The 14226-nt window shown below is 41.1% G+C and overlaps 1 protein-coding gene and 1 long non-coding RNA gene across 8 annotated transcripts in view; one reads left to right on the forward strand and one right to left on the reverse strand.

Moving 5' to 3' along the window:
* The window catches only part of LOC110307796, a 7131-nt gene extending 6816 nt beyond the window's left edge, over positions 1–315 (forward strand). Inside the window, exon 4 of the long non-coding RNA XR_002379466.2 lies at positions 236–315. This is a non-coding gene — a long non-coding RNA (uncharacterized LOC110307796). The remainder of the gene's footprint in view (positions 1–235) is intronic.
* The window catches only part of Mast4 (microtubule associated serine/threonine kinase family member 4), a 593644-nt gene that overhangs the window by 229321 nt on the left and 350097 nt on the right, over positions 1–14226 (reverse strand). The gene's annotated exons all lie outside the window — the stretch shown is intronic.

The following is a 14226-nucleotide window of genomic DNA, read 5'->3' on the forward strand; positions in this document are numbered from 1 at the left end:
CCCAACCTGTTGGTGGCCTTTTTGTTTTATTGACAGTATCTTTTGCCTTGCAGAAGCTTTGCAATTTTATGAGGTCCCATTTGTCAATTCTTGATCTTACAGCACAAGCCATTGCTGTTCTGTTTAGGAATTTTTCCCCTGTGCCCATATCTTCAAGACTTTTCCCCACTTTCTCCTCTATTAATTTCATTGTCTCTGGGACCATCACTCTTGACGAATGTTTAACTATCTGTAGGTTCCTCCAAGGAGAGCACAGTTGAAGTAAACTTTCGAAGATGGCATATATGACCGGTCCTTTCCCTTTAACATCCACATAACACAGTAAGTATTTGATAAAGGTATTGACATGAACTCTTAATAGCTAGTATCCTCATTCATTTAGTAAATTTCTGTTCAGCTGGGTCTGTTCCAGATGCAAGAGATGCAACAATGAATGAGATCAAAAGGCCCATCTATTGGGAAACTTAATAAGGGCATATACAAGATGGTTATGATAGCAGTGGCTTACCTGCATCTTGGATGACACAGAGACAGGGGCTAGATGGTGTCTTTAGCTCAGAGACTAGGACACTCAATCATCTCTAAAGGTCACTGGCAGGTATAAGCTATCAATTCACAAATATTGGGAAAAAAATGACACAGCGTATCTACAGGGGTTCTGATGCTGCACCAAGACTGGCTTGGTAGATGAATATCAAGAAGCCTGCCTACATGAGGGACAGTCAAGGGTTTTATGGAGGTTGCAAAGATAAATAGTGTGTGGTTACAGGTCTCAAAGATTGTTGTCAGTTGAAGAAGCAGGAAGAAGTGTACAGGGAACCTTAATGTTTGGAATTCTTCCTGACCAGGGATCAGAAACTGGTTTTATGGGAGGGGTTCCTTTAATAGCTGGTGTTAACTCTTCAAACTGGTCCTTTATAAACTCTCTATACCCTCACTGGGCAACTAACATGTGGCTGAGTATGTGTGTTCTCTCTAAAGGATACTGCATATTTTAATCTTATTTTAGATTTATTTTATTATTTTATTTTATTTTATTTCATTTTATTTTGGGCAGGGGACATTGTTGGAGACAAACTCATTAGTACTGGCTGTCCTGGAAATCACTATGTAGTCCAGACTGGCCTTGAACTCACAGAGATTCATCTGCTTCTGCCTTTATCTTTCAAGTGCTGCTATAAAAAAAAAAAAAAAAAACCTGTGCTACTATCCCCAGTTAAATAGTTTTTAAAAGAAGCCAGGCAATAGTAGCACATGCCTTCAACCCCACACTCAGAAGGCAGAGGCTGGAAGATAAGTGTCTTTGAAGATAGTCTGGTTCACACAGAGAGTTCCAGGACAGCCAGGGCTACACAGAGAAATATTCTTTCAGAAAAAAACCCAAACAACAACAGCAGCAGCAGCAACAACAATAATAATAAATTTTAAAAGAAAAAATTCTGACATTGCATCTGTAAAAACATCTTCAATAAGAGCAGAGAATTCTAATATAAAGTTGGTATTAAATTCTGTTATTAGATTATTGAGTGATTATATGAAAAGTTGTGTGTGTGTTTTGATCATGGTATTTTGTTACATAAGCTAAGAAAGACACCGTTTAAATGTTTTCTGTGTGTAAGACTTTTGAGAAAATCATCCCTGCACTCTATATAGAAGCCTAGAAAACTCAGGACAGAGCATCCAGTCCTTTCTCATGGGGCCCTGCAGCCAGTAAGACAAAGCTTATCCCTGCCATCTATAAACCTTCTAACGAAGTAATAAGGAATGTAGGGTATCACATTTACTATTAACTACTGGAGGATGCACTGAACAATGACAGAAACCATTCAGGGAAAATTCGTGAGAGCAAGGAAGAGGCGAAAGACAGAGAAAGGCAGAGGGAATCCCCAGGATGCTGGCAATTGCTACCCAAAGGAAATCCCCAAAGGAGGCTGCCCCTGTCAGTTGGGTCAGAAGCTGAGGGCCTAGGAGCAGCTTCAATGCAAGACACAATGAGAGGTTACTGACGCCATTTATAGTATAGAAAGCAGGAATGAAGGCATCATAGCTCTGTTGGAGAGTGTGAGAAGGATTCACTATAGCTATCTAAAATCCAGGCAGAGGAACAGCAGCCAAATGATCAGTTCCATGAAAAACACAGTCATTCAAAAGAATGGAAATGGGATTAGAGGGGGGCCATACAGAACACATTATGTATAGCATACCGGCCTTCTACAGATGTTATTACACCAGTCTGTGAATCATCAACTTACATTGCAATTGGGACTTTGTTCTTCAGATTCAGGATGCTGAGGCAAGAGGGTGATTTTGTATTATGGCATGCATTGGACATAAAACCCAGAGTCCTCATCATGCAGAAGAGGGAGAAGCCAGAGTTGGAGACATGGTAGAAGCAGATAGTCAGGTGATACAGTCAAGGCTAAAGAACTCTAGAAGCTTCTAAAGGGAAGGGACTGTTTATAGAAGGAAAATCGCCCTTGGCTCTACCCAGTAAGGCTCAGTTCAGAGTTCTGGTCCCTAGCACTGCAAGATGATAACGTTGTGCTATTTTAAGGCACCAAGTTTAAAGTAATTTGTCACTATAGCAATGAGAAGCTAACTTGCGCATACCTGGAATAATATAAATACTGAAAACTGATTTAACAAAAAACCACACTCAGTGCTGTCTTTAGATGGGAAAACTGTAGAAGAGAAAAGAAAGTGATGAGGGATGAGGGAGCAGAAGAACGAGTCTTCCTGTATCCTAAATGAAGTCAGTATGCAAAGTGTCATGGTTAGAATATGCTTGGCCCAGGGAGTGGCACTATTTGAAGGTGTGGCCTTGTTGGAATAGGTGTGTCACTGTGGGCAGGGGCTTTAAGACCCTCATTCTAGCTGCCCAGAAGTCTGTATTCTGCTAGCAGCTTTCAGATGAAGATGCAGAACTCTCAGCTCTAGCTATACCATGCCTGCCTGGATGCTGCTCTGCTCCCACCTTGATGATAATGGACTGAACTTCTGAACCTGTAAGCCAGCCTCAATTAAAAGTTGTCCTTTATAAGAGTTGCCTTGATCATGGTGTCTGTTCACAGCAGTAAAACCCTAACTAAGACACAAAGCATGTAACTCACTGATACTAGAGGAACTTAAATACACTACTGAGAAACGTGGAGGCTGTTATTCAAGAGATCAAGGGGGGGGGTAGGACTGGAGGGTTGGGATGGGCAATGTAGGGATCCAGTTTTTCATAAAGCTAGTCCCAGTATTTAATTTTTAAAATTCTCTCTCTCTCTCTCTCTCTCTCTCTCTCTATATATATATATATATATATATATATATATATTATAGTTTGATAAGAATAAAAATTATTCTAAAAAGAAAGATTAGCTGCCAGAGTTGATGGTAACTCCCTGCTGTATCTCTGCATTTTACTGTACTAGCTTTTATTGAAACATCATCTAATTTCCTTGCACTTTTTATCTACCATATTCAGCTAGACACAATGGTATTTTTAAAAACAGGAGAAACACAAACCTTTTCTAACCCCAAGACTTAGTGGTTTTTCTCCCTCACAACAATATCTCCTCCACAATCAAAGTGAATAAAGCCTTTTAAAGCAGAAACAAAAGGAAAGCAAGCAAACCAGTCCTTGGAAAGGAAAGGAAATTAATACTCTCCATACTCAGCACTGACAATAGTGGTTCACAAATATGATCCCAGCATTCGGGAGGCTGACACAGGAAGATCGTAAGTTCAAGGCCAGCCAGGACCAGAGTCAAGATTCTGTCTTATAATATCAGGTGATGGAGTCGTTCTGACCTGCCATTAGGAAGCACTTTGATTTCAACTTTTATTTTGCAGTAAAACTCTGTAGCTACAATTACAGCTTGTTCCTCAGGCAGCACAGCGAGACTTGCCATGTGCAGACTAACAGTGTCAGCAGTCACGGATCGTGCTGACCCTCTCACACTCTGACTCAAATATGCAGTGCTTTCCCTTCATTCATGTGATAATTGTACTCTAGGTTAGTTTGGGAGGTGCCTCTGCTCTCTCCATCCTATTTGGTTTTGCTTTGGTAAACACTCAATGTGCAAGTTGCAGGCTAATCCAGTCTCAGAACACAAGAGTTGCTTCAGGGTTATACATATAATTCAAGCTAGGTTAGGGGCGAGAGATAGATTGTTTTCCTGCCACATTTCAAAATGGGAGGTTAAGTGACATTTGCTCTCTTGTGATCATGAATCTGGTAACAACAGCAGCTAAAAAGGCAGAACAAACAAAGAGAAGAGCAGAGTTTGGTGTTAATTATTTAGCCATGGATCAAGTCATGCCAGATGTTCTACACCTAGACTTTCTGATTCTGTGATATAACTAGTCCCTTCTCCTAGGCCAGCATCAGCTGGCCACATTGTTAGCTGTGACTCCATGACTACCAAGCACAGTAATCAGGAAGCTTTGTGAGCACGTCACTATCTTCATTCTAAGACTTTATTTCCAGTAATACATTAATAAAAAGCTATAGAAAGGTAATAGTTTGTAGTAGTTCCAAAGTAGAATTCACACAGATGACCACTATGGTGGTTTAAATAGGTATGGCTCCATAGACTCACATGCTTCAATGTTTGGCCCATAGCATTATTAGGAGGTGTGGCTTTGTTGAAGGAAGTGTGTCACTGTGGAGGTAGGCTCAAGATACATCCAGGGTAGCTCAAGGTGTAGCACACAGTCTCCCTGTGCTGCCTCAGGACCAAGATATAGAACTCTCAGCTCCTTCTCCAGTGCCATGTCTATCTGGACACTGTCATGCTTCCCACCATGATGATAATGAACTAAATTTCTGAAAGTATAAGCCAGACTCAATTAAATGTTTCCCTTTATAAGAGTTGTCTTGGTCATGGTGTCACTTCACAGCAATGAGACCCTAAGACAACCATCAATAGTAAAATGGGCATTAAGTACATGGAGATAGGGTTACAGAACGGAATGAGCTATAGTTACATATCACAGCCATATAAAAAATAACCAACAGAAATAATATCCTGTGGGGAGTTAAGTGGTACCGCCACTGCAAAGAGACTACAGTGACTCTTCCAAAACAAAGAAATGCCTATGAGTAATCCATCCTACTGTAGGATATGAACCTCAATAAAATAAAATAAAATAAATAAATAAAGACAGGAATGCAATTACTGTTGTCTGATATGAATTGACTCCTACCATCTATTTGAAGAATCTAGAGTCATTAGAATCATAGGAAAGGAAGGAAGGAAGGAAGGAAGGAAGGAAGGAAGGAAGGAAGGAAGGAAGGAAGGGGAAAATGAATAGGCACTGCTAGAGGCCAGCAGTAAAGATGTTAAGTTAATGTTTAATGGTCTGGAGTCACAGTTGGAGAAGAGGAGAATGTTCTAGAAATGAGTAGTGTTGATGGTTTTACAGCAAAGTGAAGGTATTTAATATTGTAGAATTTTGTGCTTATCAATATGTAGGTCAAATGGAAATTTTTGCTACCACATTTTGCCACAGTTTAATAAAGGAAATAAAGAAAAAGGAAGAGTAGCTGTCTATCATTCTACTCTTAAATCAGGACTGGCAATGAACGTGGGGGTGGAGAAGGAGACCCAGTGGCAGGCGCTGTGAATCTACACTGTATCTTTTTTTTTTTTCTTTTCCTCCTAGTGCTGGTGGCATGGACATGTCACATATGTGAAACTCCCCACGTTTGTGAATTTGGGGATTTCATAAGCCTCAAGCTACTTTTCTCCTAAAAGCAAAGAACCTCCTTGTGAGCTCCCTGAGCCTCCAGGCTTCTCTTGCAGGCCTCTCTCTTTATAATATTTATATTAAACAGCATCCTGTCCAGAGCCAGGCATGGTATAAGAACATACACACACACACACACACACACACACACACACATGCTCAATCAACATCAGAAGCAACATGGAAGTAAATATAAATTAACATCAACAATACTAAAGCAGAAAGAGGGAAACACAAGGTCTAGATAGATAGAAAATGTAGATGTCCAAAGGGGTATACAGAACGTGCTATCTGTGGCTAACATAGTGTACTTTCCTAACATCACAAGTGCATAAACTTGCACTTAAGGGTTTTTTTTTTCACTATATATGTTGCAGGCTTTCTACTGCAAGATAATTGTTTTCCAGATCCCAGCATAGACATGACATGTTTAACAATTGACTCCAGGAGAATTCTTCTAGGTGGCCCATGTGATATATTCAATTCAAGCTAATACATTTACTTTTTAGTAACGTTTGGAAGTGGATGGAGTCAAGTATGGACTAGATATACAATCCAGAGAGTAAGCAATATGCTTGTACAAGAACTCTGAATGTCACAGACAGGGGACTTCTGAAAGCCTTCAAAAAGTGCCAACCATCTTTTAGAGATTAAAAGTGATTCTTTTAAAAATCACTTCTACTCCAGACTCTATAGCATGATGGCCAACTCCTGTTCTCATAGATTAGCAAGAGCTGCGGTAGATATTTTCCATTGTTGTTGGCCGCCTTGTTATAAGCTGTACCATCCATTATGAACCACTCTGTGTACTCCTGGACAGAGAAGATAATGTTGCACGTAGATGACTCTCAACAGCCAGGCATTACAAGGCAATGGCAAGGTGTTCTAAACGTGCTGCCTTCACATCTCCATCTGTATATCATAAAGAGCTGCCATCAAAGACTCCAAATGATAGTAGCTGAGTGACCTTCATTAGGAAAAGGGGGTCTCTGGAATGGGTTCTCCTCCTAACATGTCAATTATTTTAGCTTTTCAAGTTTTGAATCATACAAGGGCATTTTAAATAAATGTCTGATGATCAGTGAGAATTTGTCAAAAATAACTATAAAACTGCCCAGCCTCTAGGACCACAAGTACAGAACCCAGAACGGCTGGCTCTCTTCTCTTCCCAGCTCTGATCTCTAAGCCTGCCACAACTGTTCTTCACGGTCAGGGCACATCCTGAACATTTCACTTTGAAGACACCTGTGGAACTGATTAGCAGCGAGAAGGAACAGCCACTCGCCAAAGTTAACCTACTGAGAAAATGTCATCTGTAACCTTTACGGACACTGGATTTCGAAAGCTGGGAAAGACAGCCCGTAAGAAACCACATCACCTCCGAGGAGCTGCACTATCAAAGTCATCTTTCTGCAACTCTTCGCCCTTAATATCCCACATCATTCCAAATCAGCCACAGCCTCTCAGTTATTAATACCATGGAGACCTGACAACCTATATTAAATAACGCGTCCATGTGTGTTTTTGTTTGAAGCCAAGGGAATAAAAATTCCAGATTTCCCTGATTAGATGCCATCCCCGACATGGAGATTAGTACAGCATTGAAAAAAACACAAATGCCATTTAAAAAAAAAAAACATTGCATGCTGGCTAACCATCATTCCTTTACCAAGGATTGGGGGTACCACTGCATGCCAAATACTAAACAATAAAGCTTAGCATTGCCTAGTTTAAAAAAGTTTTTTTTGCTATATTCTGGGGAAATGAAAGGGGGGAGGGGAGAAACTGGAGGCAAAGTTGGCCTAAACTCCTTTGTCCTAATCCTAATATTTGGTTAGACTCTTATCCTTTGCTTCCAAGTTCTAGTGAACAGAAATCAGAGGACAGCAAAGACTAATGCGTAGACTCTGTACTCTGTGACAGGACAGATGGCTCTCCACAGCCAGGCAATGCAAGGCAGTGGCATGCTGTCCTAAACATGCTGTCTTCACATCTTCCTCTGCATACATTTGAAAGCTTCTGAGAAGATTGTGCCGTGTCCTTCTCCCTCGTCCTGATAGTCAAATGTGTTGTAACAGCCACTTTGCAAGTAACGGGGACAAGCTGGACTCTTTTGGCATCACAAACACAAAGAGAAGGTTCCTACAAAACACAACCACACATAACCACGTTCTAGCGGTTAGGCATTCAATTTCCATTTCTCCAGAAACAGTAAAGTTATAGTCTTCCCACGCAAACATTACTTCTTCTTGGGAACAGCAGGAGAACACTGAAGTAACAATCTCTCCAAACCTTCAGGATCTGGGTACCACAGCATTATCCAGGCATCAATGAGGCAACGGTAGGAAGAGAAGATTAAATTCACTTTGGACAAGGATGCTGAAAGGCACACATTGGTTTATTAACTTTTTCCTGAGCAGAATAACAGATATTTTTAATTTATAATATTTGAGAGGTTATTGATTATCCTCTAACTATATTTTAAGTTTTTTGTCAAAATTTACTCAGGAAAACGTTATTTATGAAACTTGTGTTTTGTAGGATCTATCTTAACATCTATAGCTTCTATGACTGTGCTAGAACAAGTCCTCCCTTTAGCTTTTATCCCATCGTCAGCTACTCCAACCCATTAGCATTATCTCTATCTTAAAGTAGCAGAAACCATAAAGAACTTACCAGTCCAAGGTCAGCCAACCAGGAAGAGAGGGTTGTTTTGTTTTGTTTTGTTTGTAGGCATGGTCTCATGGGTCTCAGGCTGACCTTAGACTTTCTACATTGCACAAGTTGATGTTGTATTTCTAATTCTCTTGCTTCCACCTCCTGAATGATGGGATTACAGGTATATATAGCACCACTCCTGGTTTATAGACAAGAACTTTCTAAAGCATGCTTAGTTGTCAATATTCCTGGGAGAGTGACACATCCTTCTCACTGACTTAAATCTATGACATTGCAATGTCCTTTACAAATGATTACATCAGAAAAGGTATGCCTTGGAAAGATTACTGAAATTGCTTTCTCTAGTCAAAGAGGACCAATTTGACCAGTCATCTTAAGTAAGGAAGGTGTCAAAAAAAAACAAAGCCTACATCTGCAATGCATACCACCAAGTACAGATCCACTCACATCCACGGCTTCATTTCTGTTCTGAGAATAAAGGGCACACGTATGGAGATCTGACACCACACCTGCACACTTTAGGGCACATTCTCTAATATGATGATTTACTCTCACGTTGGCCATCTGAACTCAGATATTATACCTTTATTCTTTATGGGTACATTTCTGTCCAAACCCTATCGTTTCCTTCTTCAACTATTCTACCATAAGACCTACTAATGATCCTCAATCTCCTTCCTTTTATCGTTGATTATGATCTATGCACATTTTTACACATTTTCACTCATCAATATTTTGTAATATCTAATTTTTGTTGTTTGATCAGGTATACACATGAGCACGCACGTGCGCGCGCACACACAAACACCCACACAATCTCCATCTTATAGAGTGCTCCGGAGGAAAGGATGCTCCTGTTGAGAAGGGCTGGGATGCTCAGCAGTGGCTTTGGGTATCAAGCGAAGGCAGAGAGGCAGGACTGTAAAATGCCCAATTTGATGCTTGCATAACCAAATAGCAACAACCATCTACTAAAAAACTATCTAGGTCCCATTACCAAAATTTGCATGTGCTTACAGTAATACTCTGTTGTTGTTCTTTTTCTCAGATCCTCTCAAACTTGAAATAAGAGCACATATCTTAACATGATCCAATACAACTCAGACTTTGGTCCCTTTAGTGGCTTAAATATGCTTGGCCCAGGGAATGGTACTATTTGGAGGTGTGGCCTTGTTGGAGTAGGTGTGGCCTTGTTGGAGTAGGTGTGGCCTTGTTGGAGTAGGTGTGGCCTTGTTGGAGTAGGCGTGGCCTTGTTGAGGGAAGTGTGTCACTGTGGACATTGGCTTCAAGACCCTTGCCATAGCTCTCTGGAAGCCAGTTTGCCCCTAGTGGCCTTCAGATGAAGATGTGGAACTCTCAGCTTCTCCTGCACCATGTCTGCCTGGATGCTGCCATGCTCCTACCTTGATGATAGTGGACTGAACCTCTGAACCTGTAAGTGAGAACCAATTAAATGTTGTCCTCATAAGAGTTGCTTTGGTTATGGTGTCTTTTCACAGCAGTAAAACCCAAGGACAGTCCTATAGCAGGGAACCCAAATCAGAATCAGCAATAAATTCTCATTCTCTTCCTTGTCTTTTCTATCTGCCCAAGCTGTTTGGGAAGCCACTGCTGGGCTTGCTTAGACTTAAATCTTATGAGCCACCAGACTCCTTTTTTACCCACTGCCTTCTTTACTCACACAAGTAGGGGTGGAACAGGACCTGTGACACTTGGCTATTGCTTATATATAGTGACTCTCCACCTGTGGGTTGTGACCCCTTTGGAGGCTGCATATTAGATGTTCTGTGTATCACACATTTATATTACAATTCATAAAAGTAGCAAAGTAACATTTATGAAGTAGCAACAAAACAATTGTAATGTTGGGGGGGTTGTGTCTCCACAGCATGAGGAACTGTGTTAAACGGTCACAGCATTAGGATGGTCAAGAACTATTGGCTTCTTATAGAATGACCTTCTATATGTGAGAAGCTTGCTGGTTTGGTGCTATATATATATATATATATATATATATATATATATATATATATATTGCATTTTAGATGAAAGATACATTAGCGTTTCAAAAGCCTCTAGACCACGTGAGAGAGTTGAATGAGTATTAAAATGTATTTTTTTTTTTTTTTTACCAAACTTACATGTTATATCCTCACATCATAGCTCATATAACACAAACTATCAGGTCTAAATAAGAACCCCTAGTAAGCTCTATTGGAATTTTCTAGCTAGCCGAGGCTAGTCTTGAACTCTTGATCCTTCTACTTGAGTCACACAAGGGCAGGGATTATAGACACACATTCTGGAGATCTAAGAGGAAGAATTGAAACTTATCCATGATCTAAAATCTGAAGTCCAGTTAGAGTGCCTTTCCAATGGAGTCTAGGCTTAGCTTCCACTTATTTGCTTTCTTTTGCTGTGAGGAACCCCATGGCCAAAAGCAAGCTGGAGAGGAAAGGACTTATTTCATCTTGCAAGTTACAATTGTAACTTCACTGAATGAAGTCAGGGCAGGAAGTGAAAAAGAAACCACAGAGAACTGTTGCTTACTGGCTTGCTACTACACTCACCTTCAATCATTGTTCTCTCCATCCCTGCCTAGGAATGGTATTGCCCATGGTGGACTGGGCTCTCCTAAATCAATTAGCAACAACAACAGCAACATGCTCCCCAAATATGCCCACAGGGCAAGTCACTGCAGGCAATTCTTCACTCGAGGCTTCCTCTTCCCCCATTTTAGATGAGCTATCACATGGTCCAACGAGGATTTGTTCATGCCTCCCATACTTCAGGGGTTATTCTACCTCTTGATGCAGGAAACGCTTTGCAGGATGAGCGAGGATTAGAGTCTTAACTATGAACAGTTCATAACAATTGCGTTTCTGGAATAAAAAGTTATCAGGGAAACAGCGCTGAGTAGTTAAACTGAGATGCAGGCTAACTTCCTTTGTGTGGAGGAAACAGCAAAAACTGATCCCTGTACTCTAACTAGTCACAGAACACTTCACCCATTCCACTGTGCTGTTATCAGAGGATGGCTCTGGAAGTGAGCTGGCTTATAAGAAATGAAAAGGGAGGGATGCTGACATGTTTTCCTTTGTGGAAGATAGGTGCATTATACAAAGTCAACAGAAAAGCCAGGCTCCTTTATTTCAGGTGTTCCTCTGGCATGACAGGTCAGACTCCAGCAGCCACCTGGGTTTGATCTGAACTCTACAGGGACCATAAACATCATCCAGGAACACACACACACACGTTTTCCAGAATCTCAATTTTCAGGGACAGAAATAACAATAAAGAATCTAGAGGTGAAAAGAATTAGTGCACCATAAAAAAACAAAAGAAAGAAGCCCACTCCGCATTGCCTGGCCCTGAGAGAATTTACTCACGCACTTAAATTTATGCACCGGGGTTACCAGAAGCCTCGTAAATACTGGACCCATAATCAAGCTGTAATCATTCATTTTATTTACATTTCATTAGGGGGCACTAAGGTAATGATCTCCAAAAGATTTCACGCGCAGCCAATGAAAAAGTGGACCTCCAAAGGGGTGGGCATCAAAAGCCCATGTCCTTTTGTCCCAAAGGCATGGAATTATTAAAAACAATCCGTTTTTTAAAAGTTACCGCATGCTTTAACGCATCCTCGGCTAGTAATTGCATTCTGAATGATTTCCTCTCTACGTGTTACACGTGAGGTAAGACCCAAGTCTCTGACTAAAGAGTTTAGGTGGAACCTTCCAGCGTTACACGGGAAACAGACTTGCATGAAATAGACACCGCAACAGAAATTTCCAGAACACCTATAGCATTCACCATATACTACTGTTTGTCATTTACAGTGGGCAAAAATCCATTACAACCTCTCGGGCTCTTCCACAGTAATCTGAATAGCCACACAAAGGACAGAGCAGGGATACGCTGAATAAAACATCCTGTGCCCGCATTTCTCCTTTGAAGGCTGCCAGCCATACATTTTGAATAACCTGAAATGAAGATCAAAGGGTAAGAGGACTTATTTATTTATTTAACCTGAAGCAGTGGATGAGAAGAAAGCGAAATTTAGGATTTGGGGGGTGGGGGAGTAGGTGTCTAAATTTAGACAAATAGCATCTTATTCATAAGGTCTATAAAGAAATCTAACAGTCAAATCACAAAGTAGTGATGTACAAAACTAAGGCCAAAGGAGTGGTGACATGTCGACGGTAATAAAGGAGGGTGCCCCTTCCTCTCGCTGTCTACCTTCCTGGTCACCCTTCACTTGCCCTTCTACAAACACAGCTCCCGGTAAGAACCAGAAGGAGGGGTCTCTCATTTCTTTCTCTCTCTTAAAACAAACAAACAAACAAACAAACTATATTTAATTCTTTTGTGCAATATATTTTATCATATCTTTTCCCCTCCCCTTCCACCCCTCCCAGGTTCTCCTCAACTCCCTACCCACCTAAATTTATATTCATTCTCTCTCTCTCTCTCAAAAATAATAAGACAGGAAAAACAAAACACAAAAATGAAAATCAAAATAGACAAAGAGATGTTCCCTCTCAGAGCAGGTATCGATGGGGAATAGCTTCTAGGTTAGGGATGGGATGAGATGAGAGCTCTCTCACTTCTGTTTGAGATCTGATACACTTTCTGCAGGGACCCACTCTGAGCTGGCTATGTTTCTCCCTCTTTTCTCAGAAACGTTTTAAATATGGGAAGAATGTGAAAGAACTGGAAATGATAAGTGGAGCAGAAGAGAGTGAGACTTCTCCCTAGCACATGACATCACTGGTGGCTTCACGTGAGCCTTCGATGTGATATCCTAGAGGAAGTATTTAACAAGAACTGATGTACGGAACTGTTAGTCCAGGAGAGTAGCATGTAACCTGTGCACAGGTATGTCAGGCATGACTCAAAAGCATTCTGTGAGTAGGTAACAATATAGTCAGTGTAGTATAGTTATGACGTAATACAGTCAATCTGATCCTGTGCTCAAGGAAGAAACACTTTGCTATTGAAACAGTAGTAGGAACTGAGAGGGGTCAGGGGTGGGAAGCGCCTGCTTTGCCTAGTCCCCTGGCTGAACAAAGCCTTGTGTCTTAGGTCCCCCCCCCCCATTTATTGTAACAGGGTTCCTCTGTGTAGCCCTGACTCTCCTGGAACTTGCTCTGTAGTCTAGGTCGGCTTCAAACTCAGAGATCTATCTCCTAAATGCTGGGATTAAAGGTGTGTGCTACCACACCTGGCTTAGGGTTTTATTGCTGTGAAGAGACACCAGGACTATGGGCAGTTCTTATAAAGGAAAACATTAATTGAGGCTGTCTTACGGATTCATAGGTTCAGTCCATTATGGCAGGGAACATGGTGGCATGCAGACCTACAACAGGCTGGAGAAGGAGCTCAGAGTTCTACACCTCGATCCACAGGCAGCAGGGAGAGACTGTGTTCTACACTGGTCATAGCTCGAGCATAGAAGAACTCAAAGCCTGCCCCCACAGTGACTCACTGTCCTCCAACAAGGCCACGCCTACTCTAACAAGGCCATACTTCCTAACAGCACCACTCCCTACGAGCCAAGCATTTCCATACATAAGTCTATGGGGCCATTCCTATTCACACCATCATATCTTGTGATTTCCACCTTCTAGGAGCTGTCCTGCAGAAGCAACCATATGCTTCCTTTATCGTCATAGCAATTAAGTGCGTAAGGAGGTCTACATTCCTCCAAGACAGCATCCCTGGGAGGCTGTGTTAGGTTAGATTTCTTTCTTTCTTTCTTTCTTTTTTTTTTTTTTTTTTTTTTTTTTTATGGGGGTTGTTGGT

This window comes from Mus caroli, chromosome 13 (assembly GCF_900094665.2).
Source record: "Mus caroli chromosome 13, CAROLI_EIJ_v1.1, whole genome shotgun sequence".
NCBI classification, from domain to species: domain Eukaryota; kingdom Metazoa; phylum Chordata; class Mammalia; order Rodentia; family Muridae; genus Mus; species Mus caroli.